The sequence below is a fragment of the Drosophila bipectinata genome, unplaced genomic scaffold (assembly GCF_030179905.1).
Source record: "Drosophila bipectinata strain 14024-0381.07 unplaced genomic scaffold, DbipHiC1v2 scaffold_145, whole genome shotgun sequence".
In the NCBI taxonomy this organism is placed as follows: domain Eukaryota; kingdom Metazoa; phylum Arthropoda; class Insecta; order Diptera; family Drosophilidae; genus Drosophila; species Drosophila bipectinata.
Window position 1 is genome coordinate 15,001 of NW_027222783.1, and position 19,236 is coordinate 34,236.

General features: G+C 33.0%; 4 non-coding genes across 4 annotated transcripts in view; all 4 read left to right on the forward strand.

The window, feature by feature from the left end:
* Positions 1-128, forward strand: part of LOC138927016 (5.8S ribosomal RNA) — a 179-nt gene extending 51 nt beyond the window's left edge. The window contains exon 1 of the ribosomal RNA XR_011443663.1: positions 1-128. This exon is cut by the window's left edge and continues 51 nt beyond it. This is a non-coding gene — a ribosomal RNA (5.8S ribosomal RNA).
* An 11,943-nt stretch (positions 129-12,071) lies between these two features.
* Positions 12,072-14,066, forward strand: LOC138927019 (small subunit ribosomal RNA). The gene has a single exon (XR_011443666.1). It is a non-coding gene; the product is annotated as a small subunit ribosomal RNA (ribosomal RNA).
* A 706-nt stretch (positions 14,067-14,772) lies between these two features.
* On the forward strand, positions 14,773-14,951 carry LOC138927018 (5.8S ribosomal RNA). Its single transcript, XR_011443665.1, has one exon. It is a non-coding gene; the product is annotated as a 5.8S ribosomal RNA (ribosomal RNA).
* A 318-nt stretch (positions 14,952-15,269) lies between these two features.
* Positions 15,270-19,217, forward strand: LOC138927021 (large subunit ribosomal RNA). Its single transcript, XR_011443668.1, has one exon. It is a non-coding gene; the product is annotated as a large subunit ribosomal RNA (ribosomal RNA).
* Positions 19,218-19,236: the final 19 nt, after the last annotated feature.

Below are 19,236 nucleotides of genomic sequence, written 5' to 3' on the forward strand. Positions count from 1 at the left end.
ACTGTGCGTCATCGTGTGAACTGCAGGACACATGAACATCGACATTTTGAACGCATATCGCAGTCCATGCTGTTATGTACTTTAATTAATTTTATAGTGCTGCTTGGACTACATATGGTTGAGGGTTGTAAGACTATGCTAATAAAGTTGCTTATTATTATATATTTTTATAATGATATGCATATGGTATATTATTGGATATATTTATATATTCATAATATTAAATATAAAAGCAATTATCTCAAATATTTATAAAAGAAAAAATGAAGATATACAATTCTTTCTTTTTTCAATTCAAATAATACTGAGAAATGTCTAGCATAAAAAAAATTAAATTTTTTTTAACTAGAATTGTCTCTTATTTAAAGATGCGAAAATTGAAAATATATCAAATATATTGTTCTTCATAGAGATATATTGTTTATATATATATATACATTGCTTTATACAACCTCAACTCATATGGGACTACCCCCTGAATTTAAGCATATTAATTAGGGGAGGAAAAGAAACTAACAAGGATTTTCTTAGTAGCGGCGAGCGAAAAGAAATCAGTTCAGCACTAAGTCACTTTGTCTATATGGCAAATGTGAGATGCAGTGTATGGAGCGTCAATATTCTAGTATGAGAAATTAACGATTTAAGTCCTTCTTAAATGAGGCCATTTACCCATAGAGGGTGCCAGGCCCGTATAACGTTAATGATTACTAGATGATGTTTCCAAAGAGTCGTGTTGCTTGATAGTGCAGCACTAAGTGGGTGGTAAACTCCATCTAAAACTAAATATAACCATGAGACCGATAGTAAACAAGTACCGTGAGGGAAAGTTGAAAAGAACTCTGAATAGAGAGTTAAATAGTACGTGAAACTGCTTAGAGGTTAAGCCCGATGAACCTGAATATCCATTATGGAAAATTCATCATTAAAGTTATAATATTTAAATAATATTATAGAAATAGTGTGCATTTTTTCCATATAAGGACATTGTAATCTATTAACATATATAATTTATCATAAAATATGACTTATAGTTTATTCAAATTATTATGCTTGCATTTTAACATAGGATAAATGTCATTAATTTGATAAAGTGTTGATAGATTAATAAGAATACAGTGCGTTAATTTTTCGGAATTATATAATGGCATAATTATCATTGATTTTTGTGTTTATTATATGCACTTGTATGATTAACAATGCGAAAGATTCAGGATACCTTCGGGACCCGTCTTGAAACACGGACCAAGGAGTCTAACATATGTGCAAGTTATTGGGATATAAACCTAATAGCGTAATTAACTTGACTATTAATGGGATTAGTTTTTTAACTATTTTATAGTTAATTAACACAATCCCGGGGCGTTCTATATAGTTATGTATAATAATATTTATATTATTTATGCCTCTAACTGGAACGTACCTTGAGCAGATATGCTGTGACCCGAAAGATGGTGAACTATACTTGATCAGGTTGAAGTCAGGGGAAACCCTGATGGAAGACCGAAACAGTTCTGACGTGCAAATCGATTGTCAGAATTGAGTATAGGGGCGAAAGACCAATCGAACCATCTAGTAGCTGGTTCCTTCCGAAGTTTCCCTCAGGATAGCTGGTGCATTTTAATGTTATATAAAATAATCTTATCTGGTAAAGCGAATGATTAGAGGCCTTAGGGTCGAAACGATCTTAACCTATTCTCAAACTTTAAATGGGTAAGAACCTTAACTTTCTTGATATGAAGTTTAAGGTTATGATATAATGTGCCCAGTGGGCCACTTTTGGTAAGCAGAACTGGCGCTGTGGGATGAACCAAACGTAATGTTACGGTGCCCAAATTAACAACTCATGCAGAAACCATGAAAGGCGTTGGTTGCTTAAAACAGCAGGACGGTGATCATGGAAGTCGAAATCCGCTAAGGAGTGTGTAACAACTCACCTGCCGAAGCAACTAGCCCTTAAAATGGATGGCGCTTAAGTTGTATACCTATACATTACCGCTAAAGTAGATGATTTATATTACTTGTAATATAAATTTTGAAACTTTAGTGAGTAGGAAGGTACAATGGTATGCGTAGAAGTGTTTGGCGTAAGCCTGCATGGAGCTGCTATTGGTACAGATCTTGGTGGTAGTAGCAAATAATCGAATGAGACCTTGGAGGACTGAAGTGGAGAAGGGTTTCGTGTGAACAGTGGTTGATCACGAGTTAGTCGGTCCTAAGTTCAAGGCGAAAGCCGAAAATTTTCAAGTAAAAATAAATATTACAATTATTGTGAAAATTATATACTTGAATAATTTTGAACGAAAGGGAATACGGTTCCAATTCCGTAACCTGTTGAGTATCCGTTTGTTATTAAATATGGGCCTCGTGCTCATCCTGGCAACAGGAACGACCATAAAGAAGCCGTCGAGAGATATCGGAAGAGTTTTCTTTTCTGTTTTATAGTCGTACTACCATGGAAGTCTTTCGCAGAGAGATATGGTAGATGGGCTAGAAGAGCATGACATATACTGTTGTGTCGATATTTTCTCCTCGGACCTTGAAAATTTATGGTGGGGATACGCAAACTTCTCAACAGGCCGTACCAATATCCGCAGCTGGTCTCCAAGGTGAAGAGTCTCTAGTCGATAGAATAATGTAGGTAAGGGAAGTCGGCAAATTAGATCCGTAACTTCGGGATAAGGATTGGCTCTGAAGATTGAGATAGTCGGGCTTGATTGGGAAACAATAATATGGTTTATGTGCTCGTTCTGGGTAAATAGAGTTATAATCATTTATGGTTGTAACTTGTTCCCCGGATAGTTTAGTTACGTATCCAATTGTGGAACTTTCTTGCTAAAATTTTTAAGAATACTAGTTGGGTCAAACCAATTAGTTCTTATTAATTATAACGATTATCAATTAACAATCAATTCAGAACTGGCACGGACTTGGGGAATCCGACTGTCTAATTAAAACAAAGCATTGTGATGGCCCTAGCGGGTGTTGACACAATGTGATTTCTGCCCAGTGCTCTGAATGTCAAAGTGAAGAAATTCAAGTAAGCGCGGGTCAACGGCGGGAGTAACTATGACTCTCTTAAGGTAGCCAAATGCCTCGTCATCTAATTAGTGACGCGCATGAATGGATTAACGAGATTCCTTCTGTCCCTATCTACTATCTAGCGAAACCACAGCCAAGGGAACGGGCTTGGAATAATTAGCGGGGAAAGAAGACCCTTTTGAGCTTGACTCTAATCTGGCAGTGTAAGGAGACATAAGAGGTGTAGAATAAGTGGGAGATATTAGACTTCGGTTTGGTATCGACAATGAAATACCACTACTCTTATTGTTTCCTTACTTACTTGATTAAATGGAACGTGTATCATTTCCTAGCCATTATACGGATATATTTATTATATCTTATGGTATTGGGTTTTGATGCAAGCTTCTTGATCAAAGTATCACGAGTTTGTTATATAATCGCAAACAAATTCTTTAATGAGAGATGCATTCATGTATTATCGATTTGAAAATTTGGTATAACTCCAATTACTCAGGTATGATCCAATTCAAGGACATTGCCAGGTAGGGAGTTTGACTGGGGCGGTACATCTCTCAAATAATAACGGAGGTGTCCCAAGGCCAGCTCAGTGCGGACAGAAACCACACATAGAGCAAAAGGGCAAATGCTGACTTGATCTCGGTGTTCAGTACACACAGGGACAGCAAAAGCTCGGCCTATCGATCCTTTTGGTTTAAAGAGTTTTTAACAAGAGGTGTCAGAAAAGTTACCATAGGGATAACTGGCTTGTGGCGGCCAAGCGTTCATAGCGACGTCGCTTTTTGATCCTTCGATGTCGGCTCTTCCTATCATTGTGAAGCAAAATTCACCAAGCGTTGGATTGTTCACCCATGCAAGGGAACGTGAGCTGGGTTTAGACCGTCGTGAGACAGGTTAGTTTTACCCTACTAATGACAAAACGTTGTTGCGACAGCATTCCTGCGTAGTACGAGAGGAACCGCAGGTACGGACCAATGGCACAATACTTGTTCGAGCGAACAGTGGTATGACGCTACGTCCGTTGGATTATGCCTGAACGCCTCTAAGGTCGTATCCGTGCTGGACTGCAATGATAAATAAGGGGCAATTTGCATTGTATGGCTTCTAAACCATTTAAAGTTTATTATTTATATTTTAAACGACAATGGATGTGATGCCAATGTAATTTGTAACATAGTAAATTGGGAGGATCTTTGATCACCTGATGCCATGCTAGTTACATATGAAAACATTATTTAATACAATGACAAAGCCTAGAATCAATTGTAAACGACTTTTGTAACGGGCAAGGTGTTGTAAGTGGTTGAGCAGCTGCCATACTGCGATCCACTGAAGCTTATCCTTTGCTTGATGATTCGAAATATAAAAAAATGTAAATATGCATGTGTAAATATGTATATTTAGTATAAAAAATCTTTATATGCTATATCTAAGAAAGCATATAAGGATTTATCACGGGTTGTCCACGTTTCCCTACTAATTGTGGCCTACTAACTGTTTCGTCATCTTATTAGTGACGTGAAAAATGAAAATAATATTTTTCATTTATATTGTTATAAGTCTTAAACCTTAAGACGGCGGGAGTTGAATTACTTTCGTTTAGGTAGCCAAATGCCTCGTCATCTTATTAGTGACGTGAAAAATGAAAATAATATTTTTCATTTATATTGTTATAAGTCTTAAACCTTATAACGGCGGAAGATGAATTACTTTCTTTTAGGTAGCCAAATGCCTCGTCATCTTATTAGTGACGTGAAAAATGAAAATAATATTTTTCATTTATATTGTTATAAGTCTTAAACTTTAAGACGGCGGGAGTTGAATTACTTTCGCATAGGTAGCCAAATGCCTCGTCATCTTATTAGTGACGCGCATGATTCAATTCAAGAGATTCCTTCTGTCCCTATTTAAAACCTCACGGATATTAAAAATATTAAACATATATTGTTATAAGTCTTAAACCTTAAGACGGCGGGAGTTGAATTACTTTCGCATAGGTAGCCAAATGCCTCGTCATCTTATTAGTGACGCGCATGATTCAATTCAAGAGATTCCTTCTGTCCCTATTTAAAACCTCACGGATATTAAAAATATTAAACATATATTGTTATAAGTCTTAAACCTTAAGACGGCGGGAGTTGAATTACTTTCGCATAGGTAGCCAAATGCCTCGTCATCTTATTAGTGACGTGAAAAATGAAAATAATATTTTTCATTTATATTGTTATAAGTCTTAAACTTTAAGACGGCGGGAGTTGAATTACTTTCGCATAGGTAGCCAAATGCCTCGTCATCTTATTAGTGACGTGAAAAATGAAAATAATATTTTTCATTTATATTGTTATAAGTCTTAAACCTTATAACGGCGGAAGATGAATTACTTTCGTTTAGGTAGCCAAATGCCTCGTCATCTTAATAGTGACGTGAAAAATGAAAATAATATTTTTCATTTATATTGTTATAAGTCTTAAACTTTAAGACGGCGGGAGTTGAATTACTTTCGCATAGGTAGCCAAATGCCTCGTCATCTTATTAGTGACGTGAAAAATGAAAATAATATTTTTCATTTATATTGTTATAAGTCTTAAACCTTATAACGGCGGAAGATGAATTACTTTCGTTTAGGTAGCCAAATGCCTCGTCATCTTATTAGTGACGTGAAAAATGAAAATAATATTTTTCATTTATATTGTTATAAGTCTTAAACTTTAAGACGGCGGGAGTTGAATTACTTTCGCATAGGTAGCCAAATGCCTTGTCATCTTATTAGTGACGCGCATGATTCAATTCAAGAGATTCCTTCTGTCCCTATTTAAAACCTCACGGATATTAAAAATATTAAACATATATTGTTATAAGTCTTAAACCTTAAGACGGCGGGAGTTGAATTACTTTCGCATAGGTAGCCAAATGCCTCGTCATCTTATTAGTGACGCGCATGATTCAATTCAAGAGATTCCTTCTGTCCCTATTTAAAACCTCACGGATATTAAAAATATTAAACATATATTGTTATAAGTCTTAAACCTTAAGACGGCGGGAGTTGAATTACTTTCGCATAGGTAGCCAAATGCCTCGTCATCTTATTAGTGACGCGCATGATTCAATTCAAGAGATTCCTTCTGTCCCTATTTAAAACCTCACGGATATTAAAAATATTAAACATATATTGTTATAAGTCTTAAACCTTAAGACGGCGGGAGTTGAATTACTTTCGCATAGGTAGCCAAATGCCTTGTCATCTTATTAGTGACGCGCATGATTCAATTCAAGAGATTCCTTCTGTCCCTATTTAAAACCTCACGGATATTAAAAATATTAAACATATATTGTTATAAGTCTTAAACCTTAAGACGGCGGGAGTTGAATTACTTTCGCATAGGTAGCCAAATGCCTCGTCATCTTATTAGTGACGCGCATGATTCAATTCAAGAGATTCCTTCTGTCCCTATTTAAAACCTCACGGATATTAAAAATATTAAACATATATTGTTATAAGTCTTAAACCTTAAGACGGCGGGAGTTGAATTACTTTCGCATAGGTAGCCAAATGCCTCGTCATCTTATTAGTGACGCGCATGATTCAATTCAAGAGATTCCTTCTGTCCCTATTTAAAACCTCACGGATATTAAAAATATTAAACATATATTGTTATAAGTCTTAAACCTTAAGACGGCGGGAGTTGAATTACTTTCGCATAGGTAGCCAAATGCCTCGTCATCTTATTAGTGACGCGCATGATTCAATTCAAGAGATTCCTTCTGTCCCTATTTAAAACCTCACGGATATTAAAAATATTAAACATATATTGTTATAAGTCTTAAACCTTAAGACGGCGGGAGTTGAATTACTTTCGCATAGGTAGCCAAATGCCTCGTCATCTTATTAGTGACGCGCATGATTCAATTCAAGAGATTCCTTCTGTCCCTATTTAAAAACTCACGAATATTAAAAATATTAAAAATATTTTCATATGGATATGCAATCGTATGGATATCCAAATATGTGTGGGAAAGTCGTACTTCCTATACGATAAATGACCGGATTGACGAAACCGTGTTCAAAAAGGTATATAGGGTAGGTGGTGTTCGGCCTACCAATATAATATTAAAATAATATTATATTAAACAGAAGATCGCCAGTATTAATATATAAGCATATGGTTATGAATACATATGCATATAACATATATGAAAATATATGAATATATAAAAAAAAATATATATGAATATGAAAATATTTATATGTATATGGAATATATGGTAGGTGATGATGTTAGCCTACCATATAATATATAATATAATAATTTAATTATATTATATTAAATATGGAAATATTAAAAATATATTAAAAATATTAAAAATATTTTCATATGGATATGCAATCGTATGGATATCCAAATATGTGTGGGAAAGTCATACTTCCCATACAATAAATGACCGGATTGACGAAACCGTGTTCAAAAAGGTATATAGGGTAGGTGGTGTTCAGCCTGCCAATATAATATTAAAATAATATTATATTAAACAGAAGACCGCCAGTATTAATATATGAGCATATGGTTATGAATACATATGCATATAACATATATGAAAATATATGAATATAAAAAAATATATATGGATATGAAAATATTTATATGTATATGAAATATATGGTAGGTGATGAGGATAGCCTACCATATAATATATAATATAATAATTTAATTATATTATATTAAATATGGAAATATTAAAAATATATTAAAAATATTAAAAATATTTTCATATGGATATGCAATCGTATGGATATCCAAATATGTGTGGGAAAGTCATACTTCCCATACAATAAATGACCGGATTGACGAAACCGTGTTCAAAAAGGTATATAGGGTAGGTGGTGTTCGGCCTACCAATATAATATTAAAATAATATTATATTAAACAGAAGACCGCCAGTATTAATATATGAGCATATGGTTATGAATACATATGCATATAACATATATGAAAATATATGAATATAAAAAAATATATATGGATATGAAAATATTTATATGTATATGAAATATATGGTAGGTGATGGTGATAGCCTACCATATAATATATAATATAATAATTTAATTATATTATATTAAATATGGAAATATTAAAAATATATTAAAAATATTAAAAATATTTTCATATGGATATGCAATCGTATGGATATCCAAATATGTGTGGGAAAGTCATACTTCCCATACAATAAATGACCGGATTGACGAAACCGTGTTCAAAAAGGTATATAGGGTAGGTGGTGTTCGGCCTACCAATATAATATTAAAATAATATTATATTAAACAGAAGACCGCCAGTATTAATATATAAGCATATGGTTATGAATACATATGCATATAACATATATGAAAATATATGAATATAAAAAAATATATATGGATATGAAAATATTTATATGTATATGAAATATATGGTAGGTGATGGTGATAGCCTACCATATAATATATAATATAATAATTTAATTATATTATATTAAATATGGAAATATTAAAAATATATTAAAAATATTAAAAATATTTTCATATGGATATGCAATCGTATGGATATCCAAATATGTGTGGGAAAGTCATACTTCCCATACAATAAATGACCGGATTGACGAAACCGTGTTCAAAAAGGTATATAGGGTAGGTGGTGTTCAGCCTGCCAATATAATATTAAAATAATATTATATTAAACAGAAGATCGCCAGTATTAATATATAAGCATATGGTTATGAATACATATGCATATAACATATATGAAAATATATGAATATATAAAAAAAAATATATATGAATATGAAAATATTTATATGTATATGGAATATATGGTAGGTGATGATGTTAGCCTACCATATAATATATAATATAATAATTTAATTATATTATATTAAATATGGAAATATTAAAAATATATTAAAAATATTAAAAATATTTTCATATGGATATGCAATCGTATGGATATCCAAATATGTGTGGGAAAGTCATACTTCCCATACAATAAATGACCGGATTGACGAAACCGTGTTCAAAAAGGTATATAGGGTAGGTGGTGTTCAGCCTGCCAATATAATATTAAAATAATATTATATTAAACAGAAGATCGCCAGTATTAATATATAAGCATATGGTTATGAATACATATGCATATAACATATATGAAAATATATGAATATATAAAAAAAAATATATATGAATATGAAAATATTTATATGTATATGGAATATATGGTAGGTGATGATGTTAGCCTACCATATAATATATAATATAATAATTTAATTATATTATATTAAATATGGAAATATTAAAAATATATTAAAAATATTAAAAATATTTTCATATGGATATGCAATCGTATGGATATCCAAATATGTGTGGGAAAGTCATACTTCCCATACAATAAATGACCGGATTGACGAAACCGTGTTCAAAAAGGTATATAGGGTAGGTGGTGTTCAGCCTGCCAATATAATATTAAAATAATATTATATTAAACAGAAGACCGCCAGTATTAATATATGAGCATATGGTTATGAATACATATGCATATAACATATATGAAAATATATGAATATAAAAAAATATATATGGATATGAAAATATTTATATGTATATGAAATATATGGTAGGTGATGAGGATAGCCTACCATATAATATATAATATAATAATTTAATTATATTATATTAAATATGGAAATATTAAAAATATATTAAAAATATTAAAAATATTTTCATATGGATATGCAATCGTATGGATATCCAAATATGTGTGGGAAAGTCATACTTCCCATACAATAAATGACCGGATTGACGAAACCGTGTTCAAAAAGGTATATAGGGTAGGTGGTGTTCGGCCTACCAATATAATATTAAAATAATATTATATTAAACAGAAGACCGCCAGTATTAATATATGAGCATATGGTTATGAATACATATGCATATAACATATATGAAAATATATGAATATAAAAAATATATATGGATATGAAAATATTTATATGTATATGAAATATATGGTAGGTGATGGTGATAGCCTACCATATAATATATAATATAATAATTTAATTATATTATATTAAATATGGAAATATTAAAAATATATTAAAAATATTAAAAATATTTTCATATGGATATGCAATCGTATGGATATCCAAATATGTGTGGGAAAGTCATACTTCCCATACAATAAATGACCGGATTGACGAAACCGTGTTCAAAAAGGTATATAGGGTAGGTGGTGTTCGGCCTACCAATATAATATTAAAATAATATTATATTAAACAGAAGACCGCCAGTATTAATATATAAGCATATGGTTATGAATACATATGCATATAACATATATGAAAATATATGAATATAAAAAAATATATATGGATATGAAAATATTTATATGTATATGAAATATATGGTAGGTGATGGTGATAGCCTACCATATAATATATAATATAATAATTTAATTATATTATATTAAATATGGAAATATTAAAAATATATTAAAAATATTAAAAATATTTTCATATGGATATGCAATCGTATGGATATCCAAATATGTGTGGGAAAGTCATACTTCCCATACAATAAATGACCGGATTGACGAAACCGTGTTCAAAAAGGTATATAGGGTAGGTGGTGTTCAGCCTGCCAATATAATATTAAAATAATATTATATTAAACAGAAGACCGCCAGTATTAATATATGAGCATATGGTTATGAATACATATGCATATAACATATATGAAAATATATGAATATAAAAAAATATATATGGATATGAAAATATTTATATGTATATGAAATATATGGTAGGTGATGGGGATAGCCTACCATATAATATATAATATAATAATATTTATTATATTATAATAAATATGGAAATATTAAATTATTTTCATATGGATATGGATATGGATATGGATATGGATATACATATTCATATGGATATACTAAAATATACTGAAATATACCGATGAGTATATTTAGGTGAGGGTAAAAAGGCAAATAAATACCCAGCTTGACGAAAGTGTGTTCAAAAAGGTATATAGGGTAGGTGGTGTCGTCCTACCAATATAGTATATTATTTATATTATATGAATATACTAAAATACCGATGAGTATTTTTAGGTGAGGGAAAGAAGGCAAATAAATACCCAGCTTGACGAAAGTGTGGTCAAAAAGGTATATATGGTAGGTGGTGTAAGCCTATCTATATAATATAACATACTATATTATATATTATATATACACTATATTGTATACTTAGATAATATCGTTGAAGCGTCTACGTCTTATTATAAATTATAATTTGACAAGTTTCCAATTATTATCGTTAATTTCTGGTTCTAGGCAAATAAAAATTTCTTTTTATTATATCCTAGTAAGTATATGGAATTAAATTTAATTTCATATACGTATATGATAATAGTAGTAATATTATTATTATTATTATTGTATAAATAAATATGAATAAACTATATATATGAAAATATATAAATATATGAAAATTAAAAAGTGCTTAGTTTTATATCATATAAAACTAGACTTTTATATACAAAGAAAATAAATTTTAAATTTATTATCAAAATACATATGCGATAATTTTATTATAAAATTAAGCAAATATATATATGTGAATATATACAAATTGTTGTATGTGAAAATATAAAGATATTTTAGAATTAAATATATGCATAATATTGTATTTTATTAAAAAAAATATTAAAGAAGGCTTATATAAATAAAAAGACCGCCCGCTCATATAAATACCCTAACACAAACGAGGGTTTAAGAAAAAGCCATGAAAAAAATATACCCTGAGGTGTATGCGTTGGGCACCCGAGGGATATATTATAAATATATATATATGTATCTATATTATTAATAAAGGAACGAATATTGAATGCCATATAATAATTGGCCAAATTCGTTAATATTTTAATTTATACAAATATTTGCAATATTTATTTTCTATATATCAATATGAAAATGAAATATATCAAAGATATAAACATTATTCTGGTTGATCCTGCCAGTAGTTATATGCTTGTCTCAAAGATTAAGCCATGCATGTCTAAGTACACACGCATTAAAAGTGAAACCGCAAAAGGCTCATTATATCAGTTATGGTTCCTTAGATCGTTAACAGTTACTTGGATAACTGTGGTAATTCTAGAGCTAATACATGCAATTAAAACATGAACCTTATGGGACATGTGCTTTTATTAGGCTAAAACCAAGCGATCGCAAGATCGTTATATTGGTTGAACTCTAGATAACATGCAGATCGTATGGTCTTGTACCGACGACAGATCTTTCAAATGTCTGCCCTATCAACTTTTGATGGTAGTATCTAGGACTACCATGGTTGCAACGGGTAACGGGGAATCAGGGTTCGATTCCGGAGAGGGAGCCTGAGAAACGGCTACCACATCTAAGGAAGGCAGCAGGCGCGTAAATTACCCACTCCCAGCTCGGGGAGGTAGTGACGAAAAATAACAATACAGGACTCATATCCGAGGCCCTGTAATTGGAATGAGTACACTTTAAATCCTTTAACAAGGACCAATTGGAGGGCAAGTCTGGTGCCAGCAGCCGCGGTAATTCCAGCTCCAATAGCGTATATTAAAGTTGTTGCGGTTAAAACGTTCGTAGTTGAACTTGTGCTTCATACGGGTAGTACAACATACAATTGTAGTTAGTACTATACCTTTATGTATGTAAGCGTATTACCGGTGGAGTTCTTATATATGTTTAAATACTTGTATTTTTTCATATGTTCCTCCTATTTAAAAACCTGCATTAGTGCTCTTAAACGAGTGTTATTGTGGGCCGGTACAATTACTTTGAACAAATTAGAGTGCTTAAAGCAGGCTTCAAATGCCTGAATATTCTGTGCATGGGATAATGAAATAAGACCTCTGTTCTGCTTTCATTGGTTTTCAGATCAAGAGGTAATGATTAATAGAAGCAGTTTGGGGGCATTAGTATTACGACGCGAGAGGTGAAATTCTTGGACCGTCGTAAGACTAACTTAAGCGAAAGCATTTGCCAAAGATGTTTTCATTAATCAAGAACGAAAGTTAGAGGTTCGAAGGCGATCAGATACCGCCCTAGTTCTAACCATAAACGATGCCAGCTAGCAATTGGGTGTAGCTACTTTTATGGCTCTCTCAGTCGCTTCCCGGGAAACCAAAGCTTTTGGGCTCCGGGGGAAGTATGGTTGCAAAGCTGAAACTTAAAGGAATTGACGGAAGGGCACCACCAGGAGTGGAGCCTGCGGCTTAATTTGACTCAACACGGGAAAACTTACCAGGTCCGAACATAAGTGTGTAAGACAGATTGATAGCTCTTTCTCGAATCTATGGGTGGTGGTGCATGGCCGTTCTTAGTTCGTGGAGTGATTTGTCTGGTTAATTCCGATAACGAACGAGACTCAAATATATTAAATAGATATCTTCAGGATTATGGTGTTGAAGCTTATATAGCCTTCATTCATGGTAGCAGTAAAATGTTTATTGTGTTTGAATGTGTTTATATAAGTGGAGCCGTACCTGTTGGTTTGTCCCATTATAAGGATACTAGCTTCTTAAATGGACAAATTGCGTCTAGCAATAATGAGATTGAGCAATAACAGGTCTGTGATGCCCTTAGATGTCCTGGGCTGCACGCGCGCTACAATGAAAGTATCAACGTGTATTTCCTAGACCGAGAGGTCCGGGTAAACCGCTGAACCACTTTCATGCTTGGGATTGTGAACTGAAACTGTTCACATGAACTTGGAATTCCTAGTAAGTGTGAGTCATTAACTCGCATTGATTACGTCCCTGCCCTTTGTGCACACCGCCCGTCGCTACTACCGATTGAATTATTTAGTGAGGTCTCCGGACGTGATCACTGTGACGCCTTGTGTGTTACGGTTGTTTCGCAGAAGTTGACCGAACTTGATTATTTAGAGGAAGTAAAAGTCGTAACAAGGTTTCCGTAGGTGAACCTGCGGAAGGATCATTATTGAATGAATCTTATCCGTTATTAAAATATTTATTATATATAAATATATAAATAAAAATTACCCAAAAATAAAAGACATATATATTATATTGAATATATAGACCATTTGTTGTCTTCAATATAAATTGCGTGTATATTTAATTAATATACATGCGTTGCGTGATGTATTGTTCATATTAAATTATGCGCATACATTGATAAATGCAACACCTAAAATATACATTGTTGTACCTGATATACAGGTTAATGCTTTATATAATATTAAAACAATATAAATTATATTTATATTGATTATATAAAACTAAGACATTTCGCAACAATTATTTTAGGTATATCAAAAATTAAACATATTTTATATGTTTAAATATAGACGAATATATTGAATATAAATTGCGTGTATATTTAATTAATATACATGCGTTGCGTGATGTATTGTTCATATTAAATTATGCGCATACATTGATAAATGCAACACCTAAAATATACATTGTTGTACCTGATATACAGGTTAATGCTTTATATAATATTAAAACAATATAAATTATATTTATATTGATTATATAAAACTAAGACATTTCGCAACAATTATTTTAGGTATAAAAATAACTTTATTGAAGGAATTGATATATGCCAGTTAAATGGTGTATTTTTAATTTCTTTCAATAAAAACATAATTGACGAATTGTATATTTATATATATTTATAAAACTCTAAGCGGTGGATCACTCGGCTCATGGGTCGATGAAGAACGCAGCAAACTGTGCGTCATCGTGTGAACTGCAGGACACATGAACATCGACATTTTGAACGCATATCGCAGTCCATGCTGTTATGTACTTTAATTAATTTTATAGTGCTGCTTGGACTACATATGGTTGAGGGTTGTAAGACTATGCTAATAAAGTTGCTTATTATTATATATTTTTATAATGATATGCATATGGTATATTATTGGATATATTTATATATTCATAATATTAAATATAAAAGCAATTATCTCAAATATTTATAAAAGAAAAAATGAAGATATACAATTCTTTCTTTTTTCAATTCAAATAATACTGAGAAATGTCTAGCATAAAAAAAATTAAATTTTTTTTAACTAGAATTGTCTCTTATTTAAAGATGCGAAAATTGAAAATATATCAAATATATTGTTCTTCATAGAGATATATTGTTTATATATATATACATTGCTTTATACAACCTCAACTCATATGGGACTACCCCCTGAATTTAAGCATATTAATTAGGGGAGGAAAAGAAACTAACAAGGATTTTCTTAGTAGCGGCGAGCGAAAAGAAATCAGTTCAGCACTAAGTCACTTTGTCTATATGGCAAATGTGAGATGCAGTGTATGGAGCGTCAATATTCTAGTATGAGAAATTAACGATTTAAGTCCTTCTTAAATGAGGCCATTTACCCATAGAGGGTGCCAGGCCCGTATAACGTTAATGATTACTAGATGATGTTTCCAAAGAGTCGTGTTGCTTGATAGTGCAGCACTAAGTGGGTGGTAAACTCCATCTAAAACTAAATATAACCATGAGACCGATAGTAAACAAGTACCGTGAGGGAAAGTTGAAAAGAACTCTGAATAGAGAGTTAAATAGTACGTGAAACTGCTTAGAGGTTAAGCCCGATGAACCTGAATATCCATTATGGAAAATTCATCATTAAAGTTATAATATTTAAATAATATTATAGAAATAGTGTGCATTTTTTCCATATAAGGACATTGTAATCTATTAACATATATAATTTATCATAAAATATGACTTATAGTTTATTCAAATTATTATGCTTGCATTTTAACATAGGATAAATGTCATTAATTTGATAAAGTGTTGATAGATTAATAAGAATACAGTGCGTTAATTTTTCGGAATTATATAATGGCATAATTATCATTGATTTTTGTGTTTATTATATGCACTTGTATGATTAACAATGCGAAAGATTCAGGATACCTTCGGGACCCGTCTTGAAACACGGACCAAGGAGTCTAACATATGTGCAAGTTATTGGGATATAAACCTAATAGCGTAATTAACTTGACTATTAATGGGATTAGTTTTTTAACTATTTTATAGTTAATTAACACAATCCCGGGGCGTTCTATATAGTTATGTATAATAATATTTATATTATTTATGCCTCTAACTGGAACGTACCTTGAGCAGATATGCTGTGACCCGAAAGATGGTGAACTATACTTGATCAGGTTGAAGTCAGGGGAAACCCTGATGGAAGACCGAAACAGTTCTGACGTGCAAATCGATTGTCAGAATTGAGTATAGGGGCGAAAGACCAATCGAACCATCTAGTAGCTGGTTCCTTCCGAAGTTTCCCTCAGGATAGCTGGTGCATTTTAATGTTATATAAAATAATCTTATCTGGTAAAGCGAATGATTAGAGGCCTTAGGGTCGAAACGATCTTAACCTATTCTCAAACTTTAAATGGGTAAGAACCTTAACTTTCTTGATATGAAGTTTAAGGTTATGATATAATGTGCCCAGTGGGCCACTTTTGGTAAGCAGAACTGGCGCTGTGGGATGAACCAAACGTAATGTTACGGTGCCCAAATTAACAACTCATGCAGAAACCATGAAAGGCGTTGGTTGCTTAAAACAGCAGGACGGTGATCATGGAAGTCGAAATCCGCTAAGGAGTGTGTAACAACTCACCTGCCGAAGCAACTAGCCCTTAAAATGGATGGCGCTTAAGTTGTATACCTATACATTACCGCTAAAGTAGATGATTTATATTACTTGTAATATAAATTTTGAAACTTTAGTGAGTAGGAAGGTACAATGGTATGCGTAGAAGTGTTTGGCGTAAGCCTGCATGGAGCTGCTATTGGTACAGATCTTGGTGGTAGTAGCAAATAATCGAATGAGACCTTGGAGGACTGAAGTGGAGAAGGGTTTCGTGTGAACAGTGGTTGATCACGAGTTAGTCGGTCCTAAGTTCAAGGCGAAAGCCGAAAATTTTCAAGTAAAAATAAATATTACAATTATTGTGAAAATTATATACTTGAATAATTTTGAACGAAAGGGAATACGGTTCCAATTCCGTAACCTGTTGAGTATCCGTTTGTTATTAAATATGGGCCTCGTGCTCATCCTGGCAACAGGAACGACCATAAAGAAGCCGTCGAGAGATATCGGAAGAGTTTTCTTTTCTGTTTTATAGTCGTACTACCATGGAAGTCTTTCGCAGAGAGATATGGTAGATGGGCTAGAAGAGCATGACATATACTGTTGTGTCGATATTTTCTCCTCGGACCTTGAAAATTTATGGTGGGGATACGCAAACTTCTCAACAGGCCGTACCAATATCCGCAGCTGGTCTCCAAGGTGAAGAGTCTCTAGTCGATAGAATAATGTAGGTAAGGGAAGTCGGCAAATTAGATCCGTAACTTCGGGATAAGGATTGGCTCTGAAGATTGAGATAGTCGGGCTTGATTGGGAAACAATAATATGGTTTATGTGCTCGTTCTGGGTAAATAGAGTTATAATCATTTATGGTTGTAACTTGTTCCCCGGATAGTTTAGTTACGTATCCAATTGTGGAACTTTCTTGCTAAAATTTTTAAGAATACTAGTTGGGTCAAACCAATTAGTTCTTATTAATTATAACGATTATCAATTAACAATCAATTCAGAACTGGCACGGACTTGGGGAATCCGACTGTCTAATTAAAACAAAGCATTGTGATGGCCCTAGCGGGTGTTGACACAATGTGATTTCTGCCCAGTGCTCTGAATGTCAAAGTGAAGAAATTCAAGTAAGCGCGGGTCAACGGCGGGAGTAACTATGACTCTCTTAAGGTAGCCAAATGCCTCGTCATCTAATTAGTGACGCGCATGAATGGATTAACGAGATTCCTTCTGTCCCTATCTACTATCTAGCGAAACCACAGCCAAGGGAACGGGCTTGGAATAATTAGCGGGGAAAGAAGACCCTTTTGAGCTTGACTCTAATCTGGCAGTGTAAGGAGACATAAGAGGTGTAGAATAAGTGGGAGATATTAGACTTCGGTTTGGTATCGACAATGAAATACCACTACTCTTATTGTTTCCTTACTTACTTGATTAAATGGAACGTGTATCATTTCCTAGCCATTATACGGATATATTTATTATATCTTATGGTATTGGGTTTTGATGCAAGCTTCTTGATCAAAGTATCACGAGTTTGTTATATAATCGCAAACAAATTCTTTAATGAGAGATGCATTCATGTATTATCGATTTGAAAATTTGGTATAACTCCAATTACTCAGGTATGATCCAATTCAAGGACATTGCCAGGTAGGGAGTTTGACTGGGGCGGTACATCTCTCAAATAATAACGGAGGTGTCCCAAGGCCAGCTCAGTGCGGACAGAAACCACACATAGAGCAAAAGGGCAAATGCTGACTTGATCTCGGTGTTCAGTACACACAGGGACAGCAAAAGCTCGGCCTATCGATCCTTTTGGTTTAAAGAGTTTTTAACAAGAGGTGTCAGAAAAGTTACCATAGGGATAACTGGCTTGTGGCGGCCAAGCGTTCATAGCGACGTCGCTTTTTGATCCTTCGATGTCGGCTCTTCCTATCATTGTGAAGCAAAATTCACCAAGCGTTGGATTGTTCACCCATGCAAGGGAACGTGAGCTGGGTTTAGACCGTCGTGAGACAGGTTAGTTTTACCCTACTAATGACAAAACGTTGTTGCGACAGCATTCCTGCGTAGTACGAGAGGAACCGCAGGTACGGACCAATGGCACAATACTTGTTCGAGCGAACAGTGGTATGACGCTACGTCCGTTGGATTATGCCTGAACGCCTCTAAGGTCGTATCCGTGCTGGACTGCAATGATAAATAAGGGCAATTTGCATTGTATGGCTTCTAAACCATTTAAAGTTTATTATTTATATTTTAAACGACAATGGATGTGAATGCCAATGTAATTTGTAACATAGTAAATTGGGAGGATCTTTGATCACCTGGCCTGCTAGTTACATATGAAAAACATTATTTAATACAATGACAAAGCCTAGAATCAATTGTAAACGACTTTTGTAACGGGCAAGGTGTTGTAATGGTTGAGCAGCTGCCATACTGCGATCCACTGAAGCTTTATCCTTTGCTTGATGATTCGAAATATAAAAAAATGTAAAT